The sequence below is a fragment of the Echinops telfairi genome, unplaced genomic scaffold (genome assembly GCF_000313985.2).
Source record: "Echinops telfairi isolate 266 unplaced genomic scaffold, ASM31398v2 ScPeMD7_6080;HRSCAF=6971, whole genome shotgun sequence".
NCBI lineage: Eukaryota > Metazoa > Chordata > Mammalia > Afrosoricida > Tenrecidae > Echinops > Echinops telfairi.
The window spans coordinates 4,008,688-4,017,414 of record NW_022109980.1 but is presented as its reverse complement, the minus strand read 5'-3'; the positions used below and the strand labels follow the sequence as shown (position 1 = coordinate 4,017,414).

Genomic DNA, 8,727 nt, shown 5'->3' with positions numbered 1-8,727 from the left:
TACCAATACTTTTTTACTTACTTTCAGATATAAGATTCCAACAATTTACTCATTCTCAGTCAGAATAGACTTGGTGCCAGGACATTTAGGTTTGCTTTTGTTTTAATAGTAATTCGATTACATATAACCTAATTATATATGTGGCCATACACCCTATAAGATAAGAGAATTGCTCCTTGGTGTTTGAGATTGTAAATCTTTACAGAAGCAAACTGCTTCTTCATCTTGTTTCCTGAGGGGTTAGTGTGTTTGAACTGCTCACCAGTGCTTAACCCACAGCACCATCGGTACGCATTAAATTATTGAAAAATAAAACCCATTGCCATCCAACTGATTCTGACTCATAGTGACAATACCTATAAAGGAAAAAAATAGAACTTTCCCCTTTGGGTTTCTGAGGCTGTAAATCTTTAAGTGCAGAAGCCTCTTCTTACTCACATAAAATGGCTGATTTAAGCTGCTGACCTTGTCTGATTAAGCAGCCCCAGGATTAGCGCACTACACCACCAGGGCTCCTTAAATTAGCTATTAGGAAAACAAAAATCAAAACCACCATAAGATACTGCCTCAGTCCCATCAGAATGGCAGTTATCAAAATCGTTTAAAATGAAAAACAACATGTATTGGCAAAGCTATGGCTAAAGTCTGGCTAGAAGAACAACAACAGTTCTAGTTGTGAAAGTCAAAGATAGAATTCCTAAGACAGAACGACATAAAAGTAAATTTTTTAAAAAAAGAAAGGAAGCAGGCAGACTCTGCCTTGGTTTGTATAATTTTATTTTGAAGTGAAGCTAGTAATCAGTGGCCACGAAAGCAATAGATTCCAAACTTATCCAACTAATAATGTTGATATAAAATACTAATCAGCTTTAAATGGTTTCTTCCAAGATAGTAGACAGAAACTTAACAGATAATCAAAATTTTCCATTAATTTAAAATCTCCAGAAAACACCAGAAAAGGGTATAAGTATTTATCAAAACATTATATTGGATAACTCACTCTAGTTTAACTAGTATTGAGGAAAATAACGTAGTAATGAGACACAAACAAAATTAATAATCCACAAATTAAGCCCTGCATTATCTATACCACTGAGTTCATCTTTCTCTGAAGAGTATTCTCAAATAAACAAAATCTTTCCTTCAATATGGCTGTCTGATCCTTACTCTTAAGTCATTGCCAAATGATTATTCCCCTCAAAGATCATAGGTTTTATTCTTATATGACCTAACGAATTATCTAAAGAGCTCACCAAAATTCTGAGGTTTATAACACAACTCACTCAAAACTCACTGCCAACTCCTGGCAACCCTACAGGGTAGGGTAGAACTGCCCCGTGGGTTTCTAAGACTTTAACTCATCACGGGAGCTTTCTACTGAGGGCATAACTAGCCTACTAAATCCTGGGTTTTTTTAAATGATACAATTTTCTTTTTAAAGGCAGTGGAGAGGAATAGCATCAATGAGTCCTTAACCAACAGGTCAGATTATCTGCATGGCAAGACAGAAGTAAAGGTTTCATGTGATGATTCTATGTCTGACTGGCTCTCTGAAAATTTAACAAATGATAAAACTCTTTAGAAGCAAGCACCAGTGCCCTACATTTCAACAATGAATTTTTACAATGACATCAAAACACCAAAAAACTCTTTAACGTCTTCAAAATGTGTGTGCAAGAAAAGACTTTATCAACAAAGTAAAGATTTAACCAAAGTGAAGAGAAGTAGTTTTGGAAGCCATGAATTTGATAAGGGGCTAATGTCCAGAATACAGAACGTCTCAAAAACAAAGAGGACCGATCAACACACACTTCAACAAAGAAATATTCACTAACCAATAAGCACATGAAAAATAGTATCTTTATTTATTGGGTAAATTCAAATCAAAACCACAGTGATATATCACTTTACACACAGTAGATGGCTATGATTAAAAAGACGTAAAGCAAGTGGTGGCAAAAATGGGGCATTATTAAAAGCTTCATGCAGTGCTGATGGGATTGTAAAGGAGAACAACCTCTGTGGAAAATATCTTGGAAGTTACCCCCAAAAGTTTAACACAGAATTACCATATGATCTAGCAATTCCACTCCAGGTATATTGCCCCCAAAGTTGGTTATTAGTATCTACTGCAGCACTATAACCACAATTTTGAAACTGCCTATATGTCCACAGACAGATGCTGGTGTGGTCGTCATTACTCATAGTGACCCTAAGTAAAAAAAGACAAAACAATGCCCGCCGTGCAACATCCTCACAATTGTTCCTATGCTTTTGGCCATTGTTGCAGTCACTGTGTCAATCCATCTTGTCTGGATAAACAGATATGAACATTTTATATAATTTAATATGTAAACAATGAAATACTACTCAGCCATAAAGAGAAATCAAGCCTTGGTGCATGCTATACCGCATGCGTGGAAGAGCTTTGAAAATATGCCAAGTCAGCCACAAAAGGACAAATATGGTATCTCATTCATAACAAATATCTGTAATGCCCAAGTGTAGGGATCCAAGTTTATAAGTGGTTACCAGGAAAGAGGGGGAAAGGAGACTCATTGCTTAGGGGTGGGTCATTGTGCTCACCCTCAAAAATCAAACCCATAGGGACGTCAGGTCCATTCTGACTCAGATAACTGGCCCGTGGGATTTCCAAGGCGGTGCTCTCTATGAAAACCGATTGCCACATCTGTTCATGCAGAGCAGGTTGGTGGGTTTGAAGCACCATCCTTTTGCTAAGCAGTTGAGCACTGCCACAGGGACTCCGACTTCTGCTTCTGTTGCTTACTCATAGCAATCCTACATACAACAGACTGAATGAAACATCGCCCAGTACTGCAGCATCCTCACAATGGTTACCATGTTAGAGCTCATTGCTATAACCACTGTGTCGATTCATCTCACTGAAGGTCTCTTTCATTGGCTTTCTACTTTACCAAGCATGATGTCCTTTACCAAGGACTGATCCCCACCCCCACCCCCTATAACCAAAGTTTGTGAGACAGAGCCTCACCATGCTGACTTCTAAGAAGCATTCTAGCTATTCTTCTTACTTCTTCCAAGGAATGGTATCTGAAACTTTGCTTTTCCAACAAGTTCTTAAATGATGCCTCTGCTGATGGTCCTGGATGCATACTAGGAATATTGTTTCAACTGCACTTCTAATGATCCACTCAACATTCTGCATCATATTTCAAAGGTATCAACCTTTCTTTGGCCGTCTTTACTCATAATCTAGCTTTCTTGGGCACATGAGGTGATGTTTCTGCTTTTAGCACTTTTAACGAGGTCTCCTGTTGCAGATTTGCCCAATGCAGTAAGTAAATCATTTGATTTGTTGATTGCTGCTTCCATGGATGTTCATTATGGAACCAAGAAAAATGAAATCCTTGAAAACTTCATCTTTCATCCAATTACCATGATGTTACTCAAAAGCTGCAAATATCCACTAGCAACCAGAAGAGGATATGTACAAAATACGAATCTAGAAAAACCAGGTTTCCAAAAAATGAAATGGAACCACTTAAGATAGATATTCTATGCACTAGTGAGTTGGAATGGCCAGATACTGGCTATTCTTAAATAACTGGGCAGTCCTATGACCGACTATGCCAGGGATGGCATGGTATTCATTGTCTACAACACTGAGTACAAAAAAGAAGAAATATCCTGGTTGGTGATGGTTGAACAACTCTTATGAATGTGACTGAACTATTACGATGTGTGATATGTGAATTGTACACCAGTGAGATTGTTAAAATAAGCAAACTAATTTCTGGAAAGAGAAAAAAAATCCAGCACCTATTCTGAAGCACAACACCAGAGGTAGGATTAACACCTACAAGCAAGACCAGTTAATAAGACTATTACTCAATTTTATGCACTAATACCGAAAGTGAACACACTGGTGGCTGGAATGTGAGCATTGGAAGCAAAGAAGGATCAGTAGTGGACTTTGCCAGATGGACTACAGAGGAATCAAATCCACTACATTTGTGGAACCAGATGTAGCTCAGTATCATCAGTCAGAATAAGGCCAAGGACCATCAACTGCTCACATGTAAGTTTAGGTTGAAGAAAACCAAAACAAGACCATGAGAGCCAAAGTACAGTCTTAAGTTTATCCCACCTGAATTTAGAAACCATCTCCTGAGTAGATTCTGACAAGTAATGTATTACACATCCCTAAACAGCACAAAATTTGCTACTTTGCTCATCACAAGATGTTCATACTAACAAGTACCTAATTAGAAACCAAAATTCTTAAAAATCATAAAAAACATGAACTCTCAAGTACAGCCCATTCCCCTGATTACAAATGAGATCATCTCCAAACTCTGCCTTTAAGAATGTGTAGAACAGGCGCATATGGTTCTTATGTGGCCTTTCTTTAGTGCAAGAAAATACGGCCAAGTCTTTTGAATAATTGAAAAGCTACCCAGGCAGCAAGGGAAGGTGATGGTGGTGAAGAATTTGTTGCTAGGGCTTTCTTCATTTCCAACTGAGAAGAAATTTACATGATATTAAAGAGCATGTAGGAGTTGTCCCTAAGTGGGACATGCATAACCAGACACTGTGTTTCCAAAAAAAAATGTTAAGTCAAGATCTCACAAATTTGTTAATGCACACAAATGACAAACACACAAGTACCATATATAATCAAGTATAAGCCAACCCGAATATCAACCATGACACCTAATTTTACCACAAAAACTCCATTAAAAATGTGCTGGAAAACTCAGTTGATACATGAATGTATATATGGTACTTCAAAAAGTTGATGGACAAAATAGAATTTCTCCCTCAAGAACCCTCTGAAGCTTGCCAACAACCTATCCCAGTGAAAGTTTCTAATTTTTTTCTAACTATTAAAAATTCATCCAACAAATTAAAAAAACAATTTCTGGAAGGAAAAAAAAATTCTGCCACTGAGTCCATTCCAATTCACAGCGACCCTCTAAGAACAGGGTAAGACTACCCCTGCAGATTCCCAAGACTGTAAGGGAATAGAAAGCCTCATCATTCTCCAGTGGAGTAGCTGGGGGCTTCAAACTGCTGATCTTGTGTGGTTAACAGTCTGACTACATCATGTGTCAAGCACAATGCTGGGCACTGGGGATACAATAGTGATGACAGCAATAGTCCTTGCCCTTATGTAACTTCTTGTATGAGACATGTAAAAACATTTCTATTAGAAGGCACCTGCCTGTATAGTGACCTAATATTAAAACAAAATAACACTAAATCCCATGTACTTAAGGTTTTACTCTTTATTCATTTTCTCAATAGCCAATTTGACACCAGAAGAGTTCATCAAATCTCAAATGAAATCATATATATTGAAGTTGCTTTGTACATTTTTGAAAGTGAGAAAAGCAACATGGGCAAGTTGGTACTAAGGCTTTTTAAAACGTACATTTAATCTGTTTCTTCTAAATATTTACAGCTGTCTATAAAACACAGGACCCCCCCCCCAAGACATACATGCAAAAAAAAATTCATAAGACCTTTAATTGCACTTAACCCCATCTAACCTAAATTTGGAAAACCCCAACTCTATGAATATGGAATGCTCAAAATAAAAGTATGAGTCTATTATGAACCACACCACATATTTTTTTAAAATATGCTCAAAGATCACAAGGTGGAGCTCTCACCTAATATCAAGAAAAAACTTTAGACCCACTCTCCCTCTAAGTTCCCAGTGTCACAGCTCGCACCACTTGTCCTGAGGGGATCGTCCACCCTGGATTCCTGTGTTTCCGGCTGGACCAGAGGATACGCGCTGGTACAGATGGGAACTGGAGGCACGGGGAGTCCAGGGCAGATGATCCCTCCGGGACCGGTGGTGTGAGTGGCGATACTGGGAGGGTAGAGGGAAAGTGGGTTAGAAAGAGGGAATCGATTACAAGGATCTACATGTGACCTCCTCCCTGGGGGACAGACAACAGAAAAGTGGGTGAAGGGAGACGTTGGACAGGGCAAGATACGACAAAATAATAATTTATAAATTACCAAGGGTTCATGAGGGAGGGGGGAGCAGCGAGGAAGGGGAAAAAATGAGATCCTGATGCTGGGGGCTCAAGTGGAGGGCAAATGTTTTGAGAATGATGAGGGCAATGAATGTACAAATGTGCTTTACACAATTGATGTATGTATGGATTGTGATGAGTTGTATGAGCCCCTAATAAAACAATTTAAAAAAAAGAAAAGAAAAAACTTTAAACCTGGGGTCTGTATCACACGTACCAATGCGCTACAACTAATATAAAAGTATTAGCATTCAATAGCTTCAGAGGATAAAGAGCAAAAATAAAATGTACATTAAGACTCAACCCCTATTTTCCTTTTGGAGAAAAAATATAACAAGTTTCTGGTATTGGTGGTATAGTGACGAGCATAGCTGCCTTCCAACAACTAGCTTCTGCTTCTCCTTACAGAAATCTACGTCCTTCAGGATTTCAATGGGAAGCCTTACCCCATCCACCCCACAGCCCTGGGTCTTCCATCTTCAGACTCCTCTTTGGTCTCCAAACTGAAAGAGCATTTAAGAGGAGCGTGGTTTGTGTCGCTTGAGAACTCCCAGCAGCCGTTTTAACATGGTGTCAGTGGAAGAAGAGCAGAGAATTCTTAGGGGAAGGCTTCAAGAGCTCACCCTCAGATGTTTTACATGGCGGGTGTGTCTTCACATTTTAGTATTGTGTTCAATACTGGCTTCCAAGAAAGAACAAATTTGTACAGGAAGAAGCACAGCCACAATACTCCTTACAACAGTGGTTCTGAACCTTCCTAATGCCGCGGCCCTTTAATACAGGTCCTCATGTTGTGGCGGACCGCCCCCCCCCCAACCATAACATTATTTTCGTTGCTACTTCATGACTGTCATTTTGCTACCATTATGAATTGGGCGACCCCTGTAAAAGGGTTGTTCAACAACCCCTCTCCCCCAAAGAGGTGGTGACCCACAGGTTGAGAACCACTGCCTTGTAAGTCCCTAGAGAAGGACATGGTGCTTGGTAGAGAATCAGGGGTAAAGATGACTAATTGAGATGGCTGTAATAATGGGCTCCCACATAGGAATGATTGTGAGGGCAGCACAGGGCCGGCCAAGCGTTTTCTTCCTTCATAGATAGAGCCACTATCTATGGGTCATAAGTGACTTGATGGCACCTAGCTTAATTTTGTAGCAATATTGTGTGACATACATACGTATGCTTATGACCTAGTTACTCAAAAAGCTTAAATTCCATGTTAAATTCAACCACTACCAACAAACACACACACACACACACTTCTTATACTTCTAAGGGACTGTTGGGTACCAATACACACAATTATATAAAAACAATTATGCATGCATCATTTAGAAATTGTGAGGCACTTTTACCCAACTGGCATCAAGACAGAAAATAGAATGCTAAAGAATGCGCCATCCTTAAGAAGCTCCTCCAGAATCTATGTATTAGCTGGGGAAAGGGGAAACACTTAAAAGTAGTTGGTGTTCTAATTCTCACTAAAAATATGCAACTGCTAAAAGCTGGCAAATTCAGCACATACAACACATTCCACCTCTTATCTCAACACTCCTCCCAACAGGGTCACATCCTCTATCTATAAGAATCACCTTAAGTAAATGCATATACACCCTTCTAAGATGGCACCATCGTTATAATACAAATGTTTTAAAATAGAAACTACCTTAATCTCCAACCATAAAGTGTATACCGGTACATCAATGTAAATACTGAGGATAGTCATACACTGGAAAATCAGATGACTGTGAAGCAACAAGAGTAAAATTGGATACATTAAAAACCTTAGAATACTGAGGACCTGGTGCCAGGGGCTTAAGTGGAGAGCAAATGTTTTAAGAATGATGAGGGCAATGAATGTACAAATTTGCTTTACATAATTGATGTATGGATTGTGATGAGAGTTGTATGAGCTCCTAATAAAACGATTTAATTTTTTAAAAAAATCTTAGAATACAAGAGTAAGAAAGTTGCTAAGGAGAGAAGTTATATCTGGGGGAGTGTGAGACAAGCCTGGAATGCTGTTTCAAGGCAGTGCTGAACCTTCAAGGAAGGCACAATGAGTCAAATTCATCCACCTGAGTTGAAAACATTTGTGGACAAGAAGTTATCATTGAAATTAAATGGTGGCAGGCAGGTCCAAGGGATACTGTGGGGATGTGATCTTTATGAATCATGAGATAGATGATTCATAGAGTGTAGAGATGGTAACTAGTGGAAAGCAGAACAACATTGGAATGGTGGTATTAAGAGGAAAGAGTATCATGTTAGAAGTCTTGGTAAGTTAGAGTATGAGTAATGCCTATGTTCAACAAAGACATCAATGGCAGCAAAAATGGAACTATGTACCTTTTTCATGTTAAATTTTTTTGTTAAACTTTTTGTAATCATAAAAAAGAAGCTAAAGTATATGTTAATTCATCATTTTGTGGCTATCAATGTCACAACATGAGGTGTGGACTCTAGAGATATTTAATTTGAGGTCCATTGAAAATGGGGGGGGTGTTTCTTTTGTTTTTTTTTCCAAGGTTGTCATAACTCTTAAAAGAAGTTTTGCTGTGAAGGTTTACTGAGCAGAGCGGTTTTCCACTCCACAATTCACATACATTTTGTTTCATGTCATTGGTTCCCATGCCCACAATGTAACAGCACTGATCCCAAGCCCTGCCTGTGTTTTCATTCTCGTTCAGCATTT

The 8,727-nt window shown here is 38.8% G+C and overlaps 1 pseudogene; it reads left to right on the top strand.

Annotated features, from left to right (window-relative positions):
* The first annotated feature begins 8,091 nt into the window (after window positions 1-8,091).
* LOC115871572 lies at window positions 8,092-8,320 on the top strand (annotated as a pseudogene).
* The last annotated feature ends 407 nt before the right edge of the window (window positions 8,321-8,727 follow it).